The 12952-nt window shown below is 43.5% G+C and overlaps 2 protein-coding genes across 5 annotated transcripts in view; one reads left to right on the forward strand and one right to left on the reverse strand.

The window, feature by feature from the left end:
• The window catches only part of ano6 (anoctamin 6), a 174686-nt gene that overhangs the window by 155176 nt on the left and 6558 nt on the right, over positions 1–12952 (reverse strand). The gene's annotated exons all lie outside the window — the stretch shown is intronic.
• Positions 1–12952, forward strand: part of LOC134351476 (homeobox protein DBX2-like) — a 140868-nt gene that overhangs the window by 49266 nt on the left and 78650 nt on the right. The window lies entirely within an intron of this gene.

The raw sequence follows: 12952 nt of genomic DNA on the forward strand, positions 1-12952 counted from the left end.
TTACTTAGGGGAGACTTTGTTGAGTGTATTTATTTTACTGATTTTAACTCGTTTGAACAATTTGCAAATTGTTTTTGCATTCTGGAATGCTCTTCTAAAAAAATAAAAGGTTAAACAGGAAATGATATTGGAAGTCAACATTTTCCGCTGATTGAGTCTGTCTCTGTAGATATCTGGAACACTGCTGATGAAAAATTAACCGCTCATCATGCAGCAGTTTAAAATAGCAGAGTTTAACACTGTTTATGCAATGAAAGAAAGAGTTATTTTCAATAATTCAGACCCATGTGTGAATTGTAGGGGTGGACTGATGTCAGAAGCTTCTTGAGTGGAGTTCTTTGAGATATGGTCTCTCAGATTGAAGAAACATCAATGCACATTCCAATTCTGTCAGTAGTGAAAACTCCAATTATGTCACCATGTGACATTCCAAATCTCCTCAGACTCTTAACGGCACAGAGCCGCTCGTGTGGCTTCTTCATCATTGCACACACATGTTGGGTTCATGATAAATTCTCTGAGGTGTTGACACAGAGGAACTTGAAGTTGGTCCCCCTTTCAACCACTGATTTGTCAATGAGGAGAGGTGTAAGCTCCTTTGACTTCTCCTTCCTGAGGTCAACAAGCAATTCTTTTTTTTTTGGCATGTGCCTGCGTGCATGCGAGTCTGCATGTCTCTGCGTGCATCCATGGCGTTTTACAAGGCAGGGGGGGAGGGAGGGAGAGAGAGAGAGAGAGAGAGAGAGAGAGAGAGAGAGAGAGAGACAGAGAGAGAGAGAGACAGAGAGAGAGAGAAAGAGAGAGAGAGAGACTGACTGACTGACTGTGTAGCACACCACTCCTCACACAGACATCTTTGCAATATTTTCCTTTTCATTTTACGAGGTCGAGTTGCATTTTCGACGCTCAACCCAGCACAGATGGAAAGCGTACTCAGGAGCGAACCCGACTAGTTTCCAACCCAGGAACCTTTGCTCCCGGGTCCAGCGCCGATGTCGTTGCACCACCAGCCGGCCCAACGATCAATTCTTTATAGAATTCATACATGGCTTCCAATTTGAAGTGCTTTGGTTAAAGCATTAAATCAGAACTAATTCATACTAAGTTGCATTGAGATATAGGTTGTCCGAGTAATCAAGGCGTATCCTGCCTCAGTTCGGTTCAGAAGCCATTTTGTAGCAGTACACAAGTCAGATGGAACATGGGACCTGAGCCCTGACCCATTGAGATCAAAAGAATTGAACAATGACAGGAAGCAAGAAAGCAGTGCAAAGGAACAGATGGGCAGCCTTATTTTCAGTATCTCATACCATCTGAAGATTTTAAATATTTCTCATCTGTGTTTGTGTCCAGTACATTAACAGCTGAAAGAACATTCAATGTTAAGTCTACCTTATTGCTTCTTCCCTTGGTAATAATGGTTTTACAGAATCTACAAAAACACAGTATTTAAAACTGGAAAGATTTCTTACGTAAAGCTGAACTTGGAAATAATAGGCTAATAGTTTTTTATATCTACTTACTACTTTGCAAAATGGATTTTTCACGTAAAATAATATGAAATATAAAATATAAAGTACATGCTTATCATTATATCAAGGGCAAACTCAAAAGTTCCTCCAAGAAGACCACAACCTTGTCATGGTTTGGAAGCTTGCATGCCTCAGTGACCCGGAGAGATATTTTGGCTGGAGGCAGATCTTTATTCTTTAGCTCTTGGTAGAGTTGCCCATGCCAAACAGGTCAAAGGGTAGAGGTCAGACTAGGAGTGGTCCCCTGGTCTTCCAGGTTCGGGGGTTCAGCTCAGGGCTAACAAACCTGAATGGTAAAATAAAACTATGACAACAGCAGCAATGAAGAATCCTTCTACATCTGAGAGCGAGGTGTTACGTACCCTGTAGCTGGGTTGCCAAACCAGCAGAAATGGATCACTCAGTTGGAGTCTGGAGTACTAGAACTAAGAAAGTTTTATTAAAGAAACAAGCAACACAGTAATCGAAAGGATAATAAATGCAACAGTTCAGTGATGATAAACACACATGTGCACAGCATTAAGATAACAGCATCAATCAAGCTCTATCGTTGTCTAGGGGTAAATGACCAATTTCAAAATGACTCAAAGTTCAGTCCAGTTAGTAGTTCAGTTCGCAGTAATCGTTGCCATGGCGATGGACAAGGTGGGGGAAGAGAGACAGAGGGAACAGGAACAACTCATCATTCAGCACAGCTTCACTCACAGACCAGCGAGATTGCTCACGAGCAACTTTTGGGCAGGTCCTTGGTGATGTCACCTGAGGTCACCGACTGTGACCCCTCCTCCAGATGCGGTCGATCCTCTGCAGTGAACCCGGCACCCAGGCAAGGGCGGACACACACCGGGTTCCCGCTGATCGTACCTTTCCACCCTTGTCGTTGTCTGGTACTTCTCATCCACTCGTGAGAGGCGCACCACTTCCAGGGTCTCGTTACCTCGGGTGGCGTGTGTCCCTGTCTTAGCGAACCTGTCCCTTTTTATCCCCCTGCTGGGGTATCGCCTGTCCATCACTTCAAACAGTTCAGGGTTCAAAGGGGGGGGACCCGCTCCAGACAGCTCTCTCTCCCACATCCCTTCATTACACATCTCCAGACGCTGCTCCATTGTTCCTTATCTCTCCTTCCCCTGAGGGCAGGTGGCAGACCAACTGCTGATGCCACTGATGCTAGCCCAGGCCAGCAAACATCTTAATTTTATGTGTATTCTCGTAACAGAGGGTATTCCTGAGTCTCCACCTGGAAGCTGCATGACTGACAGTAGTGAAAACCAAGCTACTGACACAACGAAGGAAGCCTTGAACAGCACCTGAGATGGAGAACTTCATTGCTGTCCTAAATGCCAGTGGCATAATGGGCAGTAGAGAGAAACTCAGAAGTTAAACCAATTAGTGTTGTTTAGAGGTTATCAAAGATTGTCAAACTTCCAACTTTATCAGCATTTCCAGCAATAAGGAAAGAGTTAAAATTCATAAAAATTACTTGCATTGTAATATGAATGAGGCACATGACTTAACAGATTCAAATTTTCCACAGAAATGACCAGGGACTATTCATCAGATATTGATTTGTCTCCAGCAAGAAAACTGTTAAAACGTTAAGATGAAACTGAGCAGCATCTAGACAATTCGCGGCACTGCAGCTGCTTGAGTATTTGCAATGTGACGGATATAATGGGTAAACACTGCCAGATGTGTATTCCGATGGGATTTACAACCATGCTCACGGGTGGGGCATGGATTATGAAACAATGCATCAAAACCACTGAACTTCCCTTAATGTTAGGCACTTCACCAAAGCTACAAACCATGGAAACAAGGGCAGTTTAACAACCCCTTATTAGTCAGAGTGTAAACTTTGAAGATATCAAGAGGGTATAATGACCAACAGCAACCATATTCAACAAAGAGAACATATTCATTTACTGAGATACAGCGTGGACTATTGGCCCTTCCAGCCACACCACACAGCAGCCCCTGATGTAACCCTAGCCTAATCACAGGACAATTTTGGGTGGCACGGTAGTGTAGTGGTTAGCCCAACACTTCACAGTACCAGCAACCTGGGTTCAATTCCCACCGCTGTCTGTAAGGAGTTCCTACGTTCTCCTCCTGACAGCATTTGTTTCTTTGAGGTACACCATAGTCCAAAGACATTTGGGTTGGGAAGTTAATTGGTCATGGTAAATTGTCCTGTGATTAGGCCAGGTTTAAATCGGAGATCGCTGCATGGCGTGGCTCGAAGGGCCGCAAGGGCCTGTTCCACACTGTATCTGAAAAATTGTACAATGACCGATTAACCTACTAACGGTGTGTCTTTGGACTGTGGGAGGAAACCCACACGTTCACAGGGAGGACCTACAAACAGAGGGCTCCGGGAATGAACTCCCAGCACTGACACCCCGAACTGTAATGACATCAAGCTAGCCACCATGCTACACCTGTCCAAATGCTACAGAGACTGGCCGACTTGCAGCACGATCCGTAGGTCACAAGTTTCTCACAACCTGTTACACCACTCTTGAAATGGGGTTCAACAATCATGTCCTGAACTAAACTGTGGTATTTCAATTTGAGGATTCTGTTGCTAGCAATAGTGCATGGAAAAATAATTCCACAGCCAGAGGATGGGAAATTCCACTGGGACATCTTTTTAAATTGTTATAGAATGTTGAAGCGCAGTTGTGACTCTTGAACTTCCAAAAGACAAACTTTGATGTCAGCTGCTTTTGTTGGACAGCTCTCGGCTCTATCCCTCCCCCTCCTGTCTTCTCCTATCATTTTGCATCTCCCCCTCCCCCTCCAGCTTTCAAATCCCTTACTCACTCTTCCTTCAGTTAGTCCTGACGAAGGGTCTCGGCCTGAAACGTCGACTGCACCTCTTCCTACAACTAATTCACTGTCCTCATTCAATGAGGTTTTGAAGAGATTAATTGGATGTCAGTTCAATGCAAATCACCTTCATTGTGAATGTAAGATTTCTACAAGCAATTCTTCTTGAGGAGTCCCTCATTACTGATGATAATCAGCTGTTTAATGATAAGATGCATTAAATTTTCTCCACCACTACCAGCTTAGGGCCCATCTAAATCTCTTTTCATTTTCAAAGACCTCTCAAGTTTACATTATCTCTGTCTTCACTCCTAATCTCCCCTTTTTCACGTCAGTTTTCCTCTTCATCATCATCACTGTGCTGTGTTGTATGACGTGGGTGATCGTGGTCTTTCCATGACCATGATTGTTCCTGGCAAATTTTTCTGCAGAAGTGATTTGCCATTGCCTTCTTCTGGGCAGTGTCTTTACAAGATGGGTGACCCCGGCCATTATCAATACTCTTCAGAGATTGTCTGCCTGGCGTCAGTGGTTGCATAATCAGGACTTTGATATGCACCAGCACCTCATACGACCATCTACCACTTGCTTCCATGGCTTCATGTGACTCTGATCAGGAGGCTAAGCAGGTGCTACACATTGCCCAAGGGAGACCTGTAGGCTAGCAGAGGGAAGGAGTACTTTACACCTTCTTTGCGAGAGACATATCTCCACCCTGCCACTCATTTTGCTCATGTTGTTTGTATTAAATACAGACATCCCACCTCTCCCGGAAGTTCCGGGAGTCTCCCGCATATTAATAGTAGCTCCCTGATGCCCGCAAATTATATACAATGTCCCTGAAATCAATTTTTTTGAGAGCAAGCGAGAGAGAGCGAGAGAGCAAGTGAGAGCGACCACGAGAGAGAGCGAGTGCGAGAGAGAGAGAGAGCGAGAGAGCAAGAAAGCGAAAGTGCGCGAGCGAGAGTGAGCGCGCCATGGCAGAGTGTTCCAAAAAAAGAAAATATAAGAAGTACATCACCCCAGACTACCCTAAAGTGTACCCCTGCCTAATAGGGGTCAAAAATAATGACAGTGTTGCTCGCTGCACTGTTTGCAACAGTGACTTTTCTATTGCCCATGGTGGGTTAAGACTGTGAAAGATATGTTGAGGTGAGTTTAACGGTTGTCATTCATTCATTAGCATAGCTAACGTTATTTAAACTAGCTGGCTAGCTGCTAAGGAGCTACTCTATTGCAGACATCCCACCTCCCCTGGAAGTTCCGGGAGTCTCCCGTAAATTGATGCTGCTACCTCCCTGAAATGAGTTTTTGCAGGGTGGGATGTCCGTAAATGGAACCCTGACTACTTGCTCCATTCTCCGGTGCAATCACAACTGAACATACAAACGGAAGAATAAGGAAGAACTTGTATCTGCTCAACAATTCAATCACAAACAGCTGACCTAATTTCTGTTTCTTGCCGTCACGCAGAATGGAATCAGTCTCTTCGACCGAAACCTAAACACCAGAGGTTCTGCAGCTGCTGTACATTTTCAGCAGTACCCACAACGGGCTGGAGAATCTCAGGCAGCATCAAGGGTGAGGAACAGTCCTGATGAAGAGTCCATTCTTGGGTAGCGAGGTGGAGATTCAACTCCACCAAAGGAGGTGTAAGGTGCACCTTCCCTCCATTAGCCTGTGGGTCACCCTTGGGCAAGGTGTAGCACCTGCATAGCCCCGCTCCCAGATCAAGGTCATGTGAAGCCATGGGAGCAGGTGGTGGATGGTCATATGAGCAACTGGTGCGTATCACGTCTTGGTTATGCAACCACTGATGCCAGCCAGACAATCTCTGAAAAGTATTGATAATGGCTGCGGTAAGACACTGCCCAGAAGAAGGCAAAGGCTACACACTTCTGTTGAAAAATTTGCCCAGAACGATCATGGTCCATGTCACACCCACGTCATAACACGGCATATAATGATGTGAAGGTTCTTAGCCTGAAATATCAATTATTTATTCCTATCCATAGATGCTACCTGACCTGCTGGGTTCCTTCAGCACTAAGAGTCCTCATCAAACACAAAAATGATCACCGTACTTCAAACAGCTCAAAATCTCTGTGATCAGTGGACTTACCTTCAAACACCATTTCCTCCCATACACACCTGACTCTTGGTGGCATCTCACCACATTCCCATCACCCATTCACGAACATCAAAACTCAGGAGCAAATACGGAAATGCTGAAGTGACTCAACAGGTCAGGAAGCATCTGTAGCATCAGGTCCTGACCAACACTGACTACCTCCCTGTCACTACAGATGCAACTGACCTGAATTCCTCCATCAGTTTTTTTCTTTACACTCTAAACTCACATTAGTCAGATATAGATATAAAAACCAGATGCAGATGCAACAATCACTGAATAAACCTCATGACATTTAGTTTCACTTCCTTCTACCTTGCAGGGCAGGATGCACACCCAGATGCAGTGAGATCTAATTGAAGGATGTTTACTTATCCTACTTGCATCGAAGTGCCTGTACTGGGGCGTTATGGGGTTATCTATTGCCAGACCACTATGGGATTGAAAGGCTTGTCATATTAGGAGCCTTTGGAGGCTCTGGGCCGGTACTCACTGGAATTCAGAAGAAAAAGGGGGGGTCTCATTGGAACCTATCGAATGCTGAAAGGCCACGATAGAGTGGATGTGCACCACATTATTTCCTATTGTGGGGGAGTCTAAAACCAGAAGACAGAGCCTCAGAATTGAGGGACGTCCATTTAGAATGGAGATGGTGAGGAATTTCTTTAACCAGAGTAGTGAATATGTGGAATCCATTGCCAAAGGTGGCTGTGGAGACCAAGTCATTGGGTATATTTAAGGGTTAGATTGATAGATTTGTGATTAGTAAAGGCATGAAGGGAGATGAGGAGAAGGCAGGAGATTGAGTCTGGGAGGGATCAGCCATGAAGAAATGGTGGAGAAGACTTGATGGGCCAAGTGGCCTAATTCTGTTCCTGTATCTTATGGTCTCTTTCGAATTACTTTCTCCTTTCACTGCACCACAATCTAACCACCGTGTATTTGCCAATGGAATAAAATCTGTAAAGCACCCTGATGATGAATGTACAGAAATTAAAGCACGTACTTTGAAATTATCTTTCCCAATTGTAGCACATCTTAATGCACTTCACACCCACTTAAATACTTCAGACATATTGATTGCTGTTATGTACGAGGCAACTAATATGCTAAGGCAGTCACAAAAATCAATGCAGCGATGATCAAGTGAAGTGTTCCTCAGTAAACTAGGAGAGAAAAATGCAGATTGACGGCTTGTCTGGGCCCTCTGAGAGATGGGCATTTCCACAGCGACAGCTGAAGAATCAGACAGGATTTTTATACTTGAAGCTCTCAAACAAAACACAAGAACATTAGAATACAGAAGCAAGAGTGGACCATCTGACCCCTCAAGTCTACCCAATCATCCAATATGATCATGGCGCCATAGTAACATAGAGCAATGCTATTACAGCACCAGTGACCCAGGTTCAATTCTTCCACTGTATGTGAGGAGTCTGCACATCCCCCCTCCTCCCCCCCCCCATGAGTGTATGAGTTTGCCCCCACATTTCAAAGATGTATGATTTAGTGGGTTAATTGGTCACATGGGTGTAATAGTGTGTCATGGGCTTGTTGGACTGGAAGAGACTGTTATCATCTCATATCCAGTCATAAAGCACTGCAACGCAGAAGCAGGCCATTCAGCCCATCTAGTCTGTCAAACTGTTATTCTGCCTAGTCCCATTGATCTGCACCTGGACCCATGGCCCTCCAAAACACTCCTATCTATGTACCTATCCAAACTTCTGTTAAACGTTACAATGAGACCTACATCCAGCTTGTTCCACACTTGCACCACCCTCTGAATGAAGAAGTTCCCCCTCAGGTTCCCGTTAAATATTTCACCTTTCATCTTAACCAATGACCTCCAGTTCTAGTCTCATCTTTAAAACAAAATGGCTGAACTGTCCCAGGTCTCAATTTCTCTTCTGTGCTTCTTCCATATAGCCCTCATTCCCGATCTCTTCCAAAAATGAAATTTCTTCTTTTAAAATATCTCCAGTGATGATCTAACCACCACTTTGAAATAAAGAATTCCTGAGATTCAACAGCCCTGAGAGAAGAAAGCCTATGTATCTTGGTTTTGAATGACAGCCCCCATACCTTGTGATTGCGTCCTTATTAGAAACTCTCCCTCGACTGAAAACACCCCAATATCCTGTCATGCTTACTTAGAATTTTATGTACTTCAATGAGATCCCTAATTATTCTTCAAATCTCTAAGAAATACAATTTTTTGTATGCTCTTGACAGAACAACTATTCATCTCAGGAAAGAGTTTGGTGAATCTCAGTCTCCAATGCCAGTACAGACACTCCACGGACAGCTTCCCTAACATGCTGTATAGTTGTAACCAATGCTTTTCTGTTTCTAAGTGGACACGGAATTGAGAGATCTATGAGTTGAGCCAGTTGATTTGAGAAGATGAAGAGTTGTGGTCAATCACAACATGACAATAATAAGTCATTCCTGATGGGGGGAGGTTACGTTTATAACTTCAAAAATTAAACTAATTCAAAGGAAGGCATGGCAGTCCAGAATGCGAGTCTAACTTTGGGTTTACTTTAAGTGAGGCGCACGCGTATCACGTGGTAACATGATGACATATACAATTTATGTATTTTTACATATAACCCATAATTATTTATGAATGCTTAGTTAAACTACATATATATACACATACACACACATATACATACACACACAAGCTGACTCCATTATCACTGAAATATTAATTACACAACAGGAGGTTCTTCCCCTCCACTATCATATTATTCTGACTTTTGTCCCTTTCCGGTCCTGATGGAGAGTTGATCGGCAAGACTTAAGTATAATTTGGTGGAGGTGGGTGCAATTCAAATGCAAATTACCTGTATACAGTACCGAAAACAATGAAAAATGTTGCCAATTAATCACAACTCAATGATGTAATGGGAAAAAGGAGGTTTTTGTGATTGGTTATTGACTGTAAAATTTGTATTGTTAAAGATTCAAAGTATACTTATTATCAAAGTTTGTATGCAGTATACAACCCTGAGATTTGTCTTCCCACAGACAGCCACAAAACAAAGAAAACCATGGAACACATTCAGAGAAAGGTCATCAACCCCCACCCCACCTCCATGCACCAAAAAAAAACAATTAGTGCAAATGGCAAAAAAAGATCGAAAAACACAAAATATAAAACATCAGCCAAGAAGGTCATCGAAAGAGTCCAGGCATATTCAGTTCAGTTCAGTTCATTTCAATCTAGTACTGTGATGCTCATTACCTGCAAGCCGCCCCAATCAAAATAGCAACCAAAAAGAAGTGACCAGAAACCACAAACACATCAAAACATCATAATTTCTACAGATTTAGAAGAATGAATGGGGACCTCACTGAAGTACACAAAATTCTAAGAAGGCTTGATGGGATTAATGTTAAGATGTGATTGGGAGAGTCTCAAGAGAAAATACATCGTCACAGAATATAAGAACTTCTGTTTTGGTTCAACATAGACTTCCATGTCAACCAACTCAAATGTGAAGTACACATGTTTGTACTGGAAATGATGACAGTACCACAACATAGGTTTATTTCAAATAAGAATAAAGACTATAATAGGCTCTTCAATGAACTATGATGGAATGAGAAGATGATCTTTTAACGTTTTAGATTATACATCTAGTTAGCATTTAATAAATGGTACATGGCCCTTGACTTTGCTAAAACCACAACTCTGTGGTCCAGTGCTGATACACTGAGTGGCTGAGATTCCGATAAATTGATACAAGCCAACAACAGGAAAAAACATACAAACCTGGTACAATAGGTTTGCGATACTGATTAAAGCTCACTCTCCAAAAAAGGACACAGAATTATTCAGAGTTGGGGAATAACAACAAGTGGGCACTGGGGATATTGGTCAGCATGTGTCCTTGGCAAATACATCTCTGCAAATGAGACAGCAATAAGTCTCTAGTCTAGCTGTTGCTCAAGCCACATTAGTTTTAGCAGGATTCTGTCTGTTGAATGTGTTCACATAAAATCAGATTTGGTTGGCTACAGATCAAAAATTAATCCAACTGGCCACTTGCCCACAGATGTGAGTAGTTAAGTGTTCCATCTGAATAAAATTAGCAGGGCCACAGACATTTTGAGAGGACATGTCAATGAAAAGGAAATTTCGTTGGAGTTTATGTAAAGCCCCAGATTCAGTATTGCCCGTTTCCCTAACACCACCAAAAGTTCAATATCTATAGCACATTTTACACAAAAAGATCAAAAACCTTCATCCAAATCAATTGACACATATAAAAGTTGCTGGTGAACGCAGCAGGCCAGGCAGCATCTGTAGGAAGAGGTGCAGTCGACGTTTCAGGCCGAGACCCTTCGTCAGGACTAACTGAAGGAAGAGTGAGTAAGGGATTTGAAAGCTGGAGGGGGAGGGGGAGATGCAAAATGATAGGAGAAGACAGGAGGGGGAGGGATAGAGCCGAGAGCTGGACAGGTGATAGGCAAAAGGGGATACGAGAGGATCATGGGACAGGAGGTCCGGGACGAAAGAAAAGGGGGGGGGCACCCAGAGGATGGGCAAAGGGTATATTCAGAGGGACAGAGGGAGAAAAAGGAGAGTGAGAGAAAGAATGTGTGTATAAAAATAAGTAACAGATGGGGTACAAGGGGGAGGTGGGGCATTAGCGGAAGTTAGAGAAGTCAATGTTCATGCCATCGGGTTGGAGGCTACCCAGACGGAATATACGGTGTTGTTCCTCCAACCTGAGTGTGGCTTCATCTTTACAGTAGAGGAGGCCGTGGATAGACATACCAGAATGGGAATGGGATGTGGAATTAAAATGTGTGGCCACTGGGAGATCCTGCTTTCTCTGGCAGACAGAGCATAGATGTTCAGCAAAGCGGTCTCCCAGTCTGCGTCGGGTCTCGCCAATATATAAAAGGCCACATCGGGAGCACCGGACGCAGTATATCACCCCAGCCGACTCACAGGTGAAGTGTCGCCTCACCTGGAAGGACTGTTTGGGGCCCTGAATGGTGGTAAGGGAGGAAGTGTAAGGGCATGTGTAGCACTTGTTCCGCTTACAAGGATAAGTGCCAGGAGGGAGATCAGTGGGGAGGGATGGGGGGGACAAATGGACAAGGGAGTTGCGTAGGGAGCGATCCCTGCGGAATGCAGAGAGAGGGGGGGAGGGAAAGATGTGCTTAGTGGTGGGATCCCGTTGGAGGTGGCGGAAGTTACGGAGAATAATATGTTGGACCCGGAGGCTGGTGGGGTGGTAGGTGAGGACCAGGGGAACCCTATTCCTAGTGGGGTGGCGGGAGGATAGAGATGCTGCCTGGCCTGCTGCGTTCACCAGCAACTTTTATGTGTGTTGCTTGAATTTCCAGCATCTGCAGAATTCCTGTTGTTTGCATCCAAATCAATTGAGGAAGTTTAAAAGCTTCCCCCAGGCTGCTGGACTTCTTGACAGTCTGCTGCCACCCAGCACACATGTACCCCCATGTCCTCCAACAGCCCGACTCATCTCATCCTGCACTCAGTCACTTTCTCATCTTTTACTGCTGCTCTTTCACATATTCGCAGGACTGTTTGTTTTATCATCATAGTGCCAGACACATTATACTCTCTTACATAAGCATCCCCCTCAAACTTTATGCTAACCTGTCAGTCTTCAGGCCAGGCCACTCAGGGACTTGTGTGAATATTATTTTGTGACTCTATGTGCTGAGTCATAACTATGTGTCCTGTTTTTGCACCTTCTTCCCAGAGAAACGATGTTTCGTTTAATTGTGTATTTATCTATGGTTGAATGACAATAAACTTGAACTTGAAGTGATGCATGAATTTTCCTCTTTATACCTTCTGGAGGTAGAAGTACAGTGAATAAAGAGAATGCTTGTCAGAGAGCTATAATAGGTAAGAAAAAATGAGAGGCTTTTTGTAAATATTCTTATTTTAACAAGTTACATAGCAAGAGTTAAATAAAAACATAGATCCTGCATGGAAAATACTGTTTCCACATAGTATTACACCCACAGTTTTACAGCTTTATAAATATTGTTCAAGCTGGCTGGTGGTGTGGTGGCATCTGCGCTGGACTTCAAGGTGAGTAGTTTGAATCCGACCAGCTTCCATCCGTGCTGGATTGAGCGTCGAGTTAGTAACTCGGCCTCGTAAAAAAGAGCCAAAAACGCTAAAGAATTGGCAAGATTGCGGGCCGATGCGCCACAAGGCACGGAAAGGAACAACAATAAATATTGCTTGGATGTTTCTTTCTTAATTCACTGAGATGTTGCTTTCCTTATACATTATCAACCAGCAAACAAATGCAGAAAATTCACATCATTAATAATGAATCAGGTACATTATTCCATTTTATTTCTATTTTAAGCAATTTTCGGTTACATTAACAAAATCTTACAATAGCTGTCAATAAGTATTCCAGGTTAAAAGATAGCACAATCAGTTACATGATCT

Source organism: Mobula hypostoma, chromosome 9 (assembly GCF_963921235.1).
Source record: "Mobula hypostoma chromosome 9, sMobHyp1.1, whole genome shotgun sequence".
Taxonomy (NCBI): Eukaryota; Metazoa; Chordata; class Chondrichthyes; order Myliobatiformes; family Myliobatidae; genus Mobula; species Mobula hypostoma.